At 33.4% G+C, this 16,928-nt stretch overlaps 1 long non-coding RNA gene across 1 annotated transcript; it reads right to left on the bottom strand.

The window, feature by feature from the left end:
• Nucleotides 1–8,550: 8,550 nt before the first annotated feature.
• Nucleotides 8,551–10,288, bottom strand: LOC136041447 (uncharacterized). The gene is made up of 2 exons (XR_010621029.1): nt 9,411–10,288; nt 8,551–8,684 (listed from the first exon to the last, which is right to left on the bottom strand). It is a non-coding gene; the product is annotated as an uncharacterized LOC136041447 (long non-coding RNA).
• Nucleotides 10,289–16,928: the final 6,640 nt, after the last annotated feature.

Below are 16,928 nucleotides of genomic sequence, written 5' to 3'. Positions count from 1 at the left end.
ATATTTTCTGTTTGTTTTGAATTTTAATGCTGCTCCTTACTTCCAGTTGAAAAAAAAACTTCTTTTTATTTATTTTTTCATTGTTTCTTTTTAAATAATGCTAGAAAATCCTGAGGAAATTCTCTTCCCTCATGATAAATTCCTCCACGAAAAGATCCTCCCACATGACCTCCTCCCCCCGACCAAAGCCCACCCCAACGCGAAAAAGTCCCCCTGAAAACACTCGTACACTTCCCAATAACCATTACTATACGTGAACAATGATCAAAGTTTGAAATTTGCAGCCCCTCTTCGGGGACTATGGGAGATTACGTCGTCCCCAAAGACATATTAATTTGGCTTTTCGACTATGCTGAACAAAATGGTCTGCTCAAAATTTTGATCCGGTGACTTTGGGAAAAAATGAGCGTTGGAGGGGGCCTGGGTACTCACTGATTTTCTTGGTAACTTAAAAAGGGAACTAGAACCTTTAATTTCCATTAGAAAGAGCCCTCTCGTGACATTATAGAGCCACTGGGTTGATACGATCACCCCTGGAAAAAAGATTAATAAACAAACAAATAAACACGCATCCGTCATCTTCTGGAAAAAAATTCTACATTTTCTTAGATAGCAGCTTGAAACTTCTACAGCATGGTTCTCTGATACGCTGAATCTGATGGTGTGATTTTTGTTAAAATTCTATAATTTTTAGGGGTTGTTTCCCCCTATTTCCTAAAATAAGGCAAATTTTCTCAGGCTCGTAACTTTTGATGGGTAAGACTAAACTCGATGAAACTTATATATTTAAAATCAGCATTAACATGTAATTCTTTTGATGCGACTATTGATATCAAAATTCTGTTTTTTAGATTTTCGGTTACTATTGAGCCGGGTCGCTCCTTAGTAGCCTACAGTTCGTTATCACGAACTGTTTGATTGGAATATTTACTAAGGAAACAGCCCAACAAATAGGTGAAAAACAAACAAAACGGTAGAAATTGGCGTTTTAGTGAGGATGTTCTTTTCATCTTAATATTGAAGACCCTATAACAGTTTCCACGTATGCTGGAAATAATATTTGGCGGTCTAATGCATACAAAAAAAAGGAAAAACATAGATATTGAAAGAAAATAGCAGCCGGATTCAACAAAATTTTGCGGTCACATTTTGCCACTAACCCAAAGTCACGCTATGCTGTTGAATGGAATATTTAGAAATGAAGGAGGGAAAAAAGGTAAGAACTAGTGAAAACCTGGCTTCCGTTCTTTTTCCTATTTCTATGGAATGAAATAATAAAAAAAAAAAAACGACAAAATAGGCGAAAAACGAGCGAAAACGAAAAGCCAAATTCCTGAGATCAAAATCAATGCACCCAGATACTCCCTTTTAACAACGTGGAGGTATATAGTGCTTTTGATTTAATTGAACGACCCCGTAAACATTCTATGAGAATTTCAACTTAATTTACTTATCAAGATTACTCTTGAGATTTCACAGTTCATCCCTTTTGATTAAATAACAAAAAAAATCAACTGACAATAAGGATCAACATTAAAACTTAAAACGAAAAGAAACTAGACCTACGTTGCCCGGGCAACGTGAAGTGCTACGGCAACCTTTTTCCGGTTTCGTCGACTAAAGTGTTGCGAGAGCAACACTTTGGTTTTGTTTCTTCGCTATCGATCAGTAGTCACATGATCAAAGGCTATTCCTCAGCGTTGAAAAAACAACAACAAAATAATATCGAAAGAAGGGACTAAATTGAATTTGCAGCGAGTTGAACTTTATCCTTTTCAATCGTAGACATCGTGACGGATGAAAACTTGGAACAATATCTTATATAATCTAGTTGGTCTTATAAAGCTATCTGTAACTTTTCAGGATTAAAATACCATAGGTGACACTAATTAATACGAAACTACCTCATTGTTTTACGTTATCGTTTGTACCAATTGCGTAAACACTTAATTCTGTCAGATTTAAAGAGATTGAATATAATGTGCGCCAATTTGCACAAATTTCTAGCCCAAAGTGAACAGATTCTTAGTTACAAGTCCCTCTCCCGTGATAGACATCGAGTTCACCGGAAGCAAATAAATGGGTACACCAACTAGCAAAAGTTGCAAACCCCTCATCGCTGAAGATGATTGTAGCGTAACAGCCGATTATTACTTACAAGTCCCCTACATAGCTTACCACTGGAAACAAATTGGTTTAACCATCAAATACACCGGAAACAAATAATGGGTACACCAACTAGCAAAAGTTGCTAACCCCTCATTGCCGAAGGTGATTATTACCTAACACCCGACTGTTGCATACAAGTCCTCTATATGTCTCACAATTTGTATCGGCTTAGATTTCCTTTTCAGTGTTCCTTACTACTGAAGTTGTTCCTTACTACACCAGTGAAGTGTTCCTTACTACACCATGGGTACACCAAATTTCCGAAGATTATTAGGAGCTAACAGCCGTTTCTCGCCCAAAATGAACCAATTCTTACTTATAAGTCCCTCTCCCGTTATAGGCATCAAGTTCACTGGAAACAAATAAATGAGTATACCAACGAGCATAGTTGCAAACCCCTCATCGCTGAAGTTGACTGTAGCCTAACAGCAGATTATTACTTACAGGTCCCCTACATGTCTTACCACTGGAACCAAATTGGCTTTACCATCAAATACACTGGAAACAAATAATAGATACACCAACTAGCAAAAGTTGCTAACCCCTCATTGCCGAAGGTCATTATTACCTAACACCCGACTGTTGCGTACAAGTCCTCTATATGTCTCACAATTTGTATCGGCTTAGATTTCCTTTTCAGTGTTCCTTACTACTGAAGTTGTCAACCCCATGAAACTTTCAAACGGGTATACCTCATGAAGGAATTTTTGTACCAAAAAATGGATGTCATATACTTTGATCAGCTCATCAAGAGCTATCGATTGCCGTAAAAAAAAATTCTATCTGTCTTAGTTCAAAAGCTGATTTGTTTGCCGTAGGCCAACTTTCTAACGTCACCATTTAGAAAGGAGCAAAGGATAAGCTCCAATTACTTTAGCAATGAGAGAACTCTTAAAGTTTATTAGGCACATCTGATACCTTTTCTCTACAGCAATCTCAAGTCCGAAAATAGATGGTAGCACTTTGGACTCACGGGAAAATGCCACATTTTTGGTTCTGTAAATTTTTTTTATTTATCACTCAAAGAAGATATATTGGTTGTGGGGTTTGGTAACTGCCGCATATATTTAACACTTATAGATTTTAGTCCATCTTCAATTTGAAAGTGATGCCTGCCTGCTTGCCTGCTAGAAAGGAGCTTTCCACTCGAAAGCAGTAACATGGTTTGATGAAACAAAAGATTGGCTGCACAACTTCAGATACTCCTCTCTGACATAGGCTATATAACTCCACTTCACTTCGCACACCATAGGCTCTGGCTCGTGGACAAGCAAAAAACATCCTTTTTGGCCCCATGCAAGAGTTCTACGGAGCTTTCCAAAATGTAATGTCATATTCATCAATCCGGCCTGAGATCCACACTTTCCGTAAAAACCGCACAGGTTAGACCCTTACCAGTTTCCGGGAACAAGCTGAGATCGGCGGCATAAGAAAAAAAACAACAAAAAAACCGGGACAAAACCAAAGTGTTGCTCTCGCAACACAATCATTAAGTATATGCAGGGGGTTGGCTTCTCCTCAACACCTCAGTCTTTACGCTAAAGTTTTTTATATTCTATTAAAAAGCTTCTTATTGTTCTAAATAAACGACTCTTGTGTTTTAGGCGTCGTTCTTAAAGAAATAGGATAAAATTCAAACTTTAGCATAAAGAGAGAAGTGTTGAGGAGGAGACAACCCCCTTCATATGCGGAATAATTTCTGCTCGTTTTAAGTTTTATTGTTGCTCCTTACTGTCAGTTGTAAATAATCGTTTTTCTATTTAGTTTCTGATTGTTTTTTAAATGCTCCCAGGAAATCTGGCCCCACCTCTACGGAGAAATACCCTCCCCAGGGAAATATCCTCTAAGCACATCTATCCCGGTAAGAATTTTCCTAAGACAATGATCCTTAACAACTCCACGAGCAAAATTTAGACGGAAAAGAAAAAGCAAGGCATTTAAAAAGAATTTTGTATAGGAATTCTTGGAAATTCCCCAAGTGTATTATTTACCCTGGCAAGGTCAACCCCATGGAGAGTTCTTTTCCTATATAAAAATTTCCCGTCGAAAAAAAAACAGCAGAAAATTCGTCCCCTACCCAAAAATAGAAAATGTAAGAAATATAGCAAATATTGAAATAATTAATAGTGATGAACAAAGACAAAAAATGGTCAAAAAACCAAACTTTAGATCTGAAGTCGTACTTAGCGATACATTTTCAGTAGTTGGAATGGCTAAATCAAAAATAAAATTAAATTAACCTATTTACGTTGGATTTGCTACATAACAGTTATCCAAGTTAATGACGTACGACTTTCATTATGAATATATGAAAAATATATATATAGTGAAAACTTTGACTTATGTTACATGGATGGGGATAGTTTTATTTATGATATTCGAACTGAAAATTTGTATGAAGACATTAAAACTCACCTCCAAGAAAAATTCGATGCTTCAAATTATTAAAAAAGGCAATCCTTATAACTTCCCTGCAGTCAATAAAAAATTGATTGGTATGATCAAGGATGAATTATCTGCAACAATAATGTCCGAGTCTGTTGGGTTTAAGAAACAAAATAAAAAGTTCTAGAGACTAATGGCAGTAAAAGAAAAGTATTGAAAAATAAAATAAACACGGTGCCCTGGGGCTTTACTCCTATAGTCAGGTTAATTAGTTACATAATTAAGTTAGATATATAGTTAAGTTAGTTAGTTAGCTACGTTAGCCAAGTTGGTTAGGCAGTTAAATTAGTTAAATGGTTAGGTTAGTTAGCTAATTAAGTTTGTATGGAAGTTAAGCTAGTTAGATAGTGAAGTTAGTTATTTAGTTAAGTTAGTTAGCTAGTTAAGTTAGTTGAAGTTAGGCTAGTAAAGTAGTTCAGTTAGTAAGGAAGTTGTTAATTAGATAGTTAAGTTAGTTAGTTAGTTAAGCTGCTTCAGTTAGTTAGGTAGTTAAGTTAGTTAAGTAGATAGTTAGTTAGGTTAGTTTGGTAGTAAAGTTAGTAAGGAAGTCAAGTTTGTTAGTTAGTTCAGTTAGTAAGGGAGTTAAGTTAGTTAGATAGTTAATTACATTAGTTTGGTAATAAGGTTAGTTAAGCAAGTAAGTTAGTTAGGTAGTTAAGTTAGATAGTTAGGTTAGCTCGGTAGTTAAGAACTTTATCTATTAAATTTAATATTAAATAAATGGATCAAATAATAGCGCCCATTAATGCATATGATTTTAAACGTTCAAATAACAAATCACATAATAAATATCTGCTAGCACCTCAATGGCCTTTTAGACTATTAATTTGTGGAAATTCGGATGGTGTTAAAACTAATTTACTTTTAAATTTAATGTATGATAATTTATATTTTGATAAAGTTTATTTATATGCTACACATCTGGAAGAAAACAAATATCACTACCTAATTCAAACAAACTGTTCAGATGGAAAAAGTGGACAGAATATATTGTTTGCAAGCAATGATAAATACGATATTATAGAAGTAGATGACTCTGAACCTAATTATACGAATTTAATAATCTTTGACGATTTACTCGTGAGAAGTAGAAAACGAAATGCATCAATAATATATATTTCTGAAAGCTATTTTAGTACCCCTAAAATCATACAATTAAATCATAATTATTTTATATTTTTCAAGCGTTCTAATCCAAGCGCAATTGATAGAATCAGACAAAATCATCTATCTGACTTAAAAAAAAAACTCTCCACTATTTTAATCATGCTACAAAGGACCATTGCTTTTTACTTATTGATAAAAACAAGTAAAAAAAGAATCTCTAAAATATAGAAAGAACTTTGACATAACATTATAAAAAAAAAAAAAAAAAAAAAAAAAAAAAAAAAAAAAAAAAAAAAAAAAAAAAAAACAACTGACGCGTCTTATATACTACTGACGTGTAGCATATTATGCTAATCACTGATTACAATTGGTTAATAAGTTTATTTCTATAATAAATGAATAAATTTTGAAGTTAAGGAAATAAAACCAGTAAAGATAACAGTGAAAGAAGACTAATCGCTGATAATGGTAATCTTGATTTACAGGGCGAGCGCTTAATTCATTTAGGTGATGCAAAATCGGACAATGATGCTATTACTTCCAAAATATTAGAATTATTTTAAACAATTTCAAGGATGAAGCTGTTAACCGACAATTTCTTGCAAATCAATATTTAAGTCAATATATTAAATAGATTAACTAAAATTTATCAATCACCTGACAATATGTTCACTAGAGTACTCATATATTTTTGGGTAGGGGACGAATTTTCTGCTGTTTTTTTTTTTCGACGGGAAAATTTTATATAGGAAAATAAGTATCCATGGGGGCGACCTTGTCAGGTTAAATAATACATTTGGGGAATTTCTAAGAACTTCTATGCAAAATTCTTTTTAAATGCTTTGCTTTTTCTTTTCCGTCTAAATTTTACTCGTGGAGTTGTTAAGGGTCATTGTCTTAGGAAAATTCTTACTGGGATAGATGTGCTTAGAGGATATTTCCCTGGGGAGGATATTTCTCCGTGGAGGTGGGGCCAGATTTCCTGGGAGTATTTAAAAAACGGTCAGAAACTAAATAAAAAAACAATTATTTTCAACTGACAGTAAGGAGCAACAATAAAACTTAAAACGAGCAGAAATTATTCCGCATATGAAGGGGGTTGTCTCCTCCTCAACACTTCGCTCTTTATGCTAAAATTTGAATTTTATCCTGTTTCTTTAAGAACGACGCCTAAAACACAAGAGTCGTTTAATTAGAACAATAAGAAGCTTTTTAATAGTACATAAAAAACTTTAGCGTTAAGAATGAGGTTTTGAGGAGAAGCCAACCCCTTGCATATACGTAATAATTGTGTTGCGAGGGCAACATTTTGGTTTTGTCCCTGTTTTTTTTGTTGTTTTTTGTCCTATGCCGCCGACCTCAGCTTGTTCCCGGAAACTGGTAAGGGTCTAACCTATAGTATTTAACCGATAATGAAGAAACAAGCACAAACCAGAATGTAGAACAATGAGATAGTTTCGTAATAATTAATAGAACATCATCTATGGTATTTTGATCCTGAAAATTTAGGTATGGCTTTATAATACCAACTAGATTATATAAGATATTGTTCCGAGTTTTCATCCGTCACGATGTCTACGATTAAAAAGGATATAGTTCAACTGGCTGTAAAGTCAATTTAGTCCCTTCTTTCGATACTACTTTGTTGTTGTTTTTTTCAATCTGGTTTGTGTTATATTAAGTTTAGAAATTCACTGGTAATAGAAATGATTAATAATTACAAAATCAATTCCCTACCAAATGAGGTTGTTAATTCATAAATCCCAAGGGAATTTCTGCTCAAATAATTAGCTTTCAAATAATCCAAATTAAACATACAACACGACTTATATAATATCTTCATTCTAAAATAATATATGTGAACAGAGATCGCTACTAGTTTCACTAAGGACCATACCAAGCTTTTAATAATTAATCATAGCCCCTAACAGAAGAAAAAACTTTGCATGATTTTGGGGATTAATTTATTTTCAATCCCTCTTTCCTTAAAATCATCTTTAGTTACATAAATATAATGGTCAATTAGTGTGGTTAAGGACTTAATTCACTTTTCAAACTTTGTCACAGAAATATTGAATTTCTTACCGTTGTTCGTCGTAAAGGGCAAATGTATATGGCAAGCGATTTCTGAACTTGGGGAAGTGCCAGGGAGAGTAGAGACTTTTTTTAAGTAATTACTTTCAACAATAAGCTCTTATTTATATATATATATATATATATATATATATATATATATATATATACTAGCTGTTGGGGTGGCGCTTCGCGCCACCCCAACACCTAGTTGGTGGGGGCGCTTCGCGCCCCCCCCCAAGCCCCCCGTGCGCGTAAGTCGTTACGCGCCATAATAGTTACGCGCCATTGTAGTTGTGTCCCTATGTCCCACCTGTGAATATAGATATATATATATATATATATATATATATATATATATATATATATATATATATATATATATATATATATATATATATGGTTTTAACTACGTAAAACTTGCGAATATACAACATTCTTTGCTGTCCCATTGTCTTTGCATATAAATAGATTGTCAGGTTTACCGACTCTTGAACATGCAACATATAATGGTCCATGGGAAAACAATCTGTATTCAGATCTATACCTCATGATTCTAATGATTGCCCTTGAGCTTTGTTGATGGTGATTGCTAATCGACCATTCCCTGTCCCGGTGTCCCGGTCGTCATTTATATCCCCCTGTTTCCCCCGGTGTCCCCGTTGTAGTTGTGTCCCTGTGTCCCGGTCGTCATTTATATTCCCTGTGTCCCGGTCGTCATTTGTATCCCGGTGTCCCGGTCTGTATATACATTCGTTTTTTAGTTTTGTTTTTCTCCTTTATTTTTTTCCTTTTTTTTCTTTTTTAGTTTATTTAGATTTTTAGATTTTTTAGTTTTTTTATTAGTTTTTAGTTTTTTTTTTTCTTTTTAGTTTTTTTGTAGTTTTTACCTTCTTTTTAGTTTTGTTAGTTTTTTTTTTTACTTATGTCCTGGTCGTCATTTATACTCCCTGTGTCCCGGTGCTTTGTTGATTGCTAATCGAACATTCCTTTTGTCCTGGTCGCTTTCTCTTTGAGTGTCGTCATTTATTTTTTTCTTTTTTAGTTCTTTTAGTTTTTACCTTTTTTAGTTTTTTTTAGTTTTTTAGATGAAAATTTTTTTTAGTTTTTTCCTTTTTTTCTTTTTAGTTTTTTATTGGTTTTTACCTTTATTTTAGCTTATTTTTCAGTTTTTTCCTTTTTTTAGTTTTTTTTTATTTTTTATTTTTTTTAGTTTTTTACCTTTTTTTAGTTTTTTTAGTTTTTTTAGTTTTTTAGCTTTTTTACTTTTTTTATTAGTTTTTAGTTTTTTTGTAGTTTTTGCCTTTTTTTAGTTTTTTCAGTTTTTTTTTAGTTTTTTATTGGTTTTTACCTTTATTTTAGCTTATTTTTCAGTTTTTTCCTTTTTTTTAGTTTTTTTTAGTTTTTAGTTTTTTTAGTTTTTTACCTTTTTTTAGTTTTTTTAGTTTTTTTAGTTTTTTAGCTTTTTTATTTTTTTTATTAGTTTTTAGTTTTTTTTGTAGTTTTTGCCTTTTTTTAGTTTTTTTAGTTTTTTAGCTTTTTTATTAGTTTTTAGTTTTTTTGTAGTTTTTGCCTTTTTTCAGTTTTTTTCTTTTTAGTTTTTTTGTAGTTTTTACCTTCTTTTTAGTTTTGTTAGTTTTTTTTTTACTTATGTCCTGGTCGTCATTTATACTCCCTGTGTCCCGGTGCTTTGTTGATTGCTAATCGAACATTCCTTTTGTCCTGGTCGCTTTCTCTTTGAGTGTCGTCATTTATTTTTTTCTTTTTTAGTTCTTTTAGTTTTTACCTTTTTTAGTTTTTTTTAGTTTTTTAGATGAAAATTTTTTTAATTTTTTCCTTTTTTTCTTTTTAGTTATTTATTGGTTTTTACCTTTATTTTAGCTTATTTTTCAGTTTTTTCCTTTTTTTTAGTTTTTTTTATTTTTTATTTTTTTTAGTTTTTTACCTTTTTTTAGTTTTTTTAGTTTTTTTAGTTTTTTAGCTTTTTTACTTTTTTTATTAGTTTTTAGTTTTTTTGTAGTTTTTGCCTTTTTTTAGTTTTTTCAGTTTTTTTTTTAGTTTTTTATTGGTTTTTACCTTTATTTTAGCTTTATTTTCAGTTTTTTCCTTTTTTTTAGTTTTTTTTAGTTTTTAGTTTTTTTAGTTTTTTACCTTTTTTTAGTTTTTATAGTTTTTTTAGTTTTTTAGCTTTTTTATTTTTTTTATTAGTTTTTAGTTTTTTTTGTAGTTTTTGCCTTTTTTTTAGTTTTTTTAGTTTTTTAGCTTTTTTATTAGTTTTTAGTTTTTTTTGTAGTTTTTGCCTTTTTTTAGTTTTTTTAGTTTTTTAGCTTTTTTATTTTTTTTATTAGTTTTTAGTTTTTTTTTGTAGTTTTTGCCTTTTTTTAGTTTTTTCAGTTTTCAGTTTTGTCACCTGATCCAGTTTTTTCAGGTGACGTCACCTGATCCACAGATCCACACACAGACAACTTATTTTTATATATATAGATATATATATATATATATATATATATATATATATATATATATATATATATATATATATATATATATATATATATATATATATATATATATATATATATATATATATATATATATACTAGGTGTTGGGGTGGCGCTTCGCGCCACCCCAACACCTAGTTGGTGGGGCGCTTCGTGCCCCCCCAAGCCCCCCCGCGCGCGTAAGTCGTTACGCGCCATATTAGTTACGCGCCATTGTAGTTGTGTCCCTGTGTCCCACCTGTGAATAGAGATAGATATAAATATATGTTTTTAACTACGTAAAACATGCGAATATACAACATTCTTCGCTGTCCCATTGTCTCTGCATATAAATAGATTGTCAGGTTTACTGACTCTTGAACATGCAACATATAATTGTCCATGCGAAAAACAATCCGTATTCAGATCTATACCTCATTATTCTAATGATGTGTCCCTGTGTCCCGGTCGTCATTTATATTCCCTGTGTCCCGGTCGTCATTTGTGTCCCGGTGTCCCAGTTTGTAGTTTCTCTTTGAGTGTCCCGGTCGTCATTTATATTCCCTGTGTCCCGGTGTCCCGGTCGTCATTTGTGTCCCGGTGTCCCGGTCTGTAATTTCTATTCGAACAATCCCTGTGTCCCGGTCGTCATTTATATATCCCGCCCGTGCTTCCGGCGTCCCCGATGTAGTTGTGTCCCTGTGTGCCGGTCGTCCTTTATATTCCCTGTGTCCCGGTCGTGATTTGTGTCCGGGTGTCCCAGTCTGTAATTTCTCTTTGAGGTTCCCGGTCGTCACTTATATTCCCTCTGTCTCGGTCGTCATTTGTGTCCCGGTCTGTAATTTTTCTTTGAGTGTTTTTTCTTTTTAGTTTTTTTTTAGTTTTTTACCTTTTTTGTTTTTTCAGTTTTCTTTTTCTTCTTTATTTTTCAGCGTCACTATGAAGTACATATCGACGAACCTTTGTTTTTTTAACTTAAATCTGGTAGGCATTGATGACCTTATCCAAGTCAAAATCCCAAACCCAATCATCATCGCTATCATTTTCAGTTTTGATATGTTTTGACTCTCACTGTCCAGGTGGATTTTCATCTAACTGCGCGGTTTTGCGTTCATTAGCCACAAGCCTGTTTTCTTGCTGTTCTTGTGATTCCCCGGCACGCTTCCTTTTCTTACTTTCTCTATCAGCTGCAAGCCTGTTTTCTTGCTGTTCTTGTGATTCCCCGGAACGATTTCTTTTCTTACTTTCTCTATCAGCAGCAAGTTTTTTGGCATAAACTCTTTGAGCAGCTTCCTCGGCTGTTGCCACTGTAGGTTCTTCAGTCATTTTACAATTAAACATTTTTCCGTGAACAAATGTTTTAAATACCGTTAATGACGTCATCGTCGTAGCAAAAATGACGACAACTAACTTGATGACGTCAGTCAACACAGAAACATGACGTCACCTGACAGACAGACAGACACACAGACAGACAACTTATTTATATATATATAGATATATATATATATATATATATATATATATATATATATATATATATATATATATATATATATATATATATATATATATATATATATATATATAGGTGGGGGCGCATTAACTAAAATTTTGGCTCCATCCTTAGGGCTATTATCAAATATCAATAAAAAAAAATAAAAGGGTTTATTTTCAAATATAGGTATAAAGAATTCGCTTTTGGATAAAACCCTGTTTTACAATGTGAGTGATTTGCCAGTGGCACTTGCACTGTAAATCCTGCTCCTCAGACTTTCTAACCGAACGTAATATCTCCAATGAAATCTTCAAACGAAAATCTTCTCGACCACAGAACTTAAATCAGAGCGAGGTGTTTGAGAAAGATGTTGAGTTTTTCCAGGCTATCAATGATGAGCAGCTAACACTGAACTATCTTGTTAGTTTGATGAACGAGTTCAAGGGTGATTCAGAGTATTCTGGATACAGTGAAAGACACATGAAAAAGAAGATTCGAAAGATTTGAAAGCACAGTATTTGCAGAGATAAACGGCAGACAAAATGACATAACGCTACTACCCACAGCTCACACCATTCTCCACAAGTATTACCTAAAGCCAAAAAAAGTCGAAGTGGAACTGGAAAAGGTATTAATCGCCCTATGTGCAGCAGCTATAGTCAAAACTTATGCCAAAGGTACTAAACGGAGCTAATAGACAACATTGAATACCCTCCTCGAATAGCCTTTTTGAATTCGTCCAGAATCAAATATTTCCTCTTTTCCTACTAATATATTTCCACATGTCAACAATGGGCAAATTGCATGATTTACAAGCCTTGCCCCGGGGCTATAGATGTATGTCTTACCTTAAAGAATAGGTATTAGACCTTTTAACCAGTTTGAACAAAATGGCAATTCCAAAATCTCGAATAGTTTTTAGCAGAGAGAGCGCCTAAAAAGAGCAAGGAGGGGGGGGGCTTGTTACCCTAGATTTCCCCTTCAACATCTTTTCAGCACACCTTAAATTTTTCAGCTCAATGCCCTTGGTCTTTCTTTAGATATTGCTGCTATCCCCTTCTTAGAACCAGAAATTATTGATTGTGTTTTTGTAGATTGTGCAAGCATTGAAGCTTTTATCTTAATATCTGAAGCCTTTTTAGAGACCCAGGATCAAAAATGCCTTCTTATCCAACTCCATTTTATAGTATCTTTTACTAGTAACAATACACACATTTTGGAGAGTGAGGAGAGGATTTCTGTGGGAATAACTTTCCACGGGAAGAATATTTCGTAGGGAGGGAAGTTTATGGGAGTAAAAGTTCTAACGGAAATTTTGTACAGGGAATTTGTCGGAATTTCTACGAAACTCTTTTGATTTGCCTTACTTTTATTTTGGCGAGTCAATTTGGAGAAAACATGTGGAGATATTCTGGCGAAACTGTTGGAAAGTAGTTTTCAGTAGGGTGGGAATTCCTTCCGTGGGAGGGGGACTTTTCCATGGAAGAGATACACAATGGAAAGTTTTTATTGCGGGAGACATTCTCCGTGGAGAAACTTTCCATTGGGAGATGGATTTCCATGAAAAAATTTCTACAGAAGGAAAGATTTCTTGTACGACTTGAAAATCGATCAGAAACTAAATAAAAACAAGCCTTTTTTTGTCAAATCAAAGTATGTTAAGGATAATTTTTCAGATGGAGTCGTCCGCGAAAAATATTGTGGGGGAAATTTTCAGCAAGGATAGAATTATCCAGCGAGATTTTACGCGGGAGGAACTCTCCATGGAAAAATGTTTTTAGGGAGAGGCAATTTCCCCTGAAGTAGGAGGCAGATTTTTCGGCATTATTTTAGAAACGATTAGAAATTAAACACAAAAAAAAACAAGTTGTTTCAACTGGAAGTAGGGAGCAACATTAAAACTTGAAACGAACATAATTTTGTTTTGTATATGAGGAAGGCTGCGCCCGTCCTCAATATTTCATTCTTCACGCTTAAGTGTGACCTTTTGTCCAAATTCCTTAAGAATAAGTACCGAGAAACAAGAGTCGTTAAATAAGAATATTTTTAAAAGTACTAAAAAAACTGTTTAGAACTTAAAACGTTAGCATTTTGAAAGGTACCTATATGCATAAATTGTTGATGCATTTTAAAAGTTGTTTTGTACAAAGGCATAACTTGTAGTATAGAATTATAATTCTCCAAACAATCAAGCGAGCTTAATTTTCAGTAAAGTGAGAGTTTTTAGAATTCTACAGACGTTGGAAAATCTTACGAATTAATCTATTTGGGCAAGTTTCGGTGACATACCTTTCGTAGTCTGCAAAGCAGTAACTTTTCTCTGTTTTAAGTTTCAACCTCGCTGTTTATTTCCACAAGAAAAACTTAGGTTTCTTTAAATAACTTTTGTTCATTTTTTATGTTTCATCTAACATATGCAATAAACCTTATAAAAACATCTTTCCTAACTTAGCTGATGAAGTTAAAGAACTCATTGTTAATCTATGTTAAAATATTGGATGTTTAATTTAAGTTTTACTTCCTACCTCTTTTAAATTTTCTCAAGAGATATATGTAACTTTATCACACAGCTAAAGAGTCTTAGCATCATGTTATTAACGGTATCTTTGGCAGTTTACACAAAAAAAACATCTAAAATTATAAAAATGGATAGGGATCCAGGTTCAATTTTGCATAAGGTAGTTTTTTTCAAAAATTAGTTTTAATTTTACCTTTCAAGGGAGCTGGAAGGGCTAACATACAAAAGGAAAGATTGTAAGCCACTAGTTAAGTGTGTTTGGTCATGGATATTTTAATGGCATCCCTATTGTGTTTCCCAGCCTATTCATTCCAGAAGCGGTGCTAAAAAGTTGAATTTTTGAGGCCATATGGCACTTTACGGTGGACCTATTACTAAGAAAGAGGCTAATGAGGCAGAAATGGTACTAGAGAACCAATAAAAGTATTTTTTTTTTCAAATAGCTTTGTTTGGTATTAGGAATCAATTGTTACTGATAAATGAGTCACAAAAATGATAGCAAATCCAAAAAAATAGTCAGCTTTTGTTGATAGCATATGGCCATAAAGTTCCATAAAATTTTGGAAACAAGATCCTAACACTCATTGAAGGCTTTATACAACTACATTAAGTACTCTGTTCTGAAATGTCAAAGGACACTTTTTTGGGGCATGTGGTAGGCTCAGGGGCGTCGTTGGGGTGGGGGGGGGGCAATTAAAAATACTGGAGATTCAACTTTGGGTAGGCTACCCTATGCGTGTCTGTTCGGGAAGTTATCATTTACCCTACTGTGGTTACTTGTAAATATTCTGAATGAAATTAGTGCTAATGACATAAATAATATTTCTGGAGCAATTCAGCCTATTCAATACAGTAATTACTTGTAGATGTGCAATGTTCTGCTTAGATGTATCTGCTTATTATGAGATTAATAACAAACAATTGCCTAGACATATTGCTAAAGTTAGTTTGTCTATGAAATGTTAGCTTTTAAACTATCTAAAACCTGTGGAAAACATAAAGACCTTGAAGAGAAAATTCAGAAAAAGTCTAGTTATTTATCTTGCGTGTAAAAAAAAATAGAACAAAGATTCCCCAGAACCAGTGCAGCCGAACAGGGCGACGAGCCAGCAGTTTAGCTGCTGGGTCTATAGCAAATAGCAAGCCTGTCGCCCAACCTTACTACGGCGGGAATCAATCCCTGTGCCCCATATGGCGAAGTGATAACATATTGTAGTGGCTAGAAACTAAGATTTTGGTATGAAATTAGGTCGTAAAAATTATATTTCATTCATTACGCCAAAAATTTGCTGTAAACTTGGTTTGACTTTAAATTACTTTCTAAAGTTGAATATTCATTGGATGTCAGAAATCTAGGTCAGACACATATTTTAATATTGGGAAAGCTTATTCATGGCACTCTCACGGGAGATGTTGACGCCTGTTAAGACTGAAAACGGAAGTCAACATGTATAGATAAAGTATTTATAGATTGTATTGTCACTTAATCATAGGTCAAGACACACCAAACCCTACAGTAATTGCTGATGAAGGACAGAGGGGGATATGGGGCTACTGATAGAGGAATAGGAGTAAAAAATCACACCCCCATCAAAAATTTAAATACATGTAATGAATGAAAGCATACACACTGTAGCAATTGGAAATGAAGCGTTTTGAATAAAAACATTTTTTTTTCTAACTATCTTTAGGAAACTTACTGGGGGTGCTTATAACTTCGAGAAGATAAATCTCAGCATTTTTGATACAAGTAGATATGAACAATAATTCGTTCTATAACCCATCATTTGCCAAAATCATCTTTAGGGGGTAGGGGTAGTTCTAAAACCCCACCGATATAAAAATTTCCGCATACGTAGGCCATCTTACACCTCAAAATTTTTGCTCAATTTAGGCCTACTCGAAATAAATCTGGTCTGTGATTTATTTTTAATCTTCTTTAATTTCTTCTCTCTTGCTTTTGAAATTTTGGATCCTGAATTTAATAAGAAAAAGATGATACTCTTTGGGCTTTTCCTTTTGCAGCGGTGGAGGCTAAAAACAGATTTTCTTTTGATAATTGACAATACTTTAGGTTTTAATAGCAAAATTATGATGATCTAGGATAGAATCAAACCAAATATGTAATTACTTTCAAAATGACAATTATTTGTTGTTTTATAACTTTCGATCCTCTTGACTGGAAAGTGTCGAATCGACCCTTGGCTCTTCTAAGAAATACAATAGTTCAAAAAATGTACAAGAAAGTAGAATGTAGCGAAGTTCGTTTGAGCCTTGAGTTATAAAAATGGCATAAATAGTTTACATTACGGGGTATTACTTAAAAGAACGTTATGAAAAGAAGCAAATAGCTATATCAAAACCTTACAAATCTGACAAAGCGAATGAGTTTTATATATTTAGAATTAGCATAAATGCCAATAATGTTAATATGTAAATAGTCATCAAAATTATATGTTTTAAGTTGAAATTGAGTGGGGTTTTTTTTTCGCTATTCTTTAGTTTTTAATGTGTCTGAACATACAAGGGATTTCAAATCGAGAGGGGAATTGTCTATGAAAGTGGTATTTTTTATATGGCCATTAGAACATCAAAATGCTGTTTCTATGCAGGTAGAGTGAGTTTTCGAAATGATCC

This window comes from Artemia franciscana, unplaced genomic scaffold (genome assembly GCF_032884065.1).
Source record: "Artemia franciscana unplaced genomic scaffold, ASM3288406v1 PGA_scaffold_23, whole genome shotgun sequence".
NCBI lineage: Eukaryota > Metazoa > Arthropoda > Branchiopoda > Anostraca > Artemiidae > Artemia > Artemia franciscana.
This window is presented reverse-complemented; position numbering and strand designations above follow the sequence as displayed.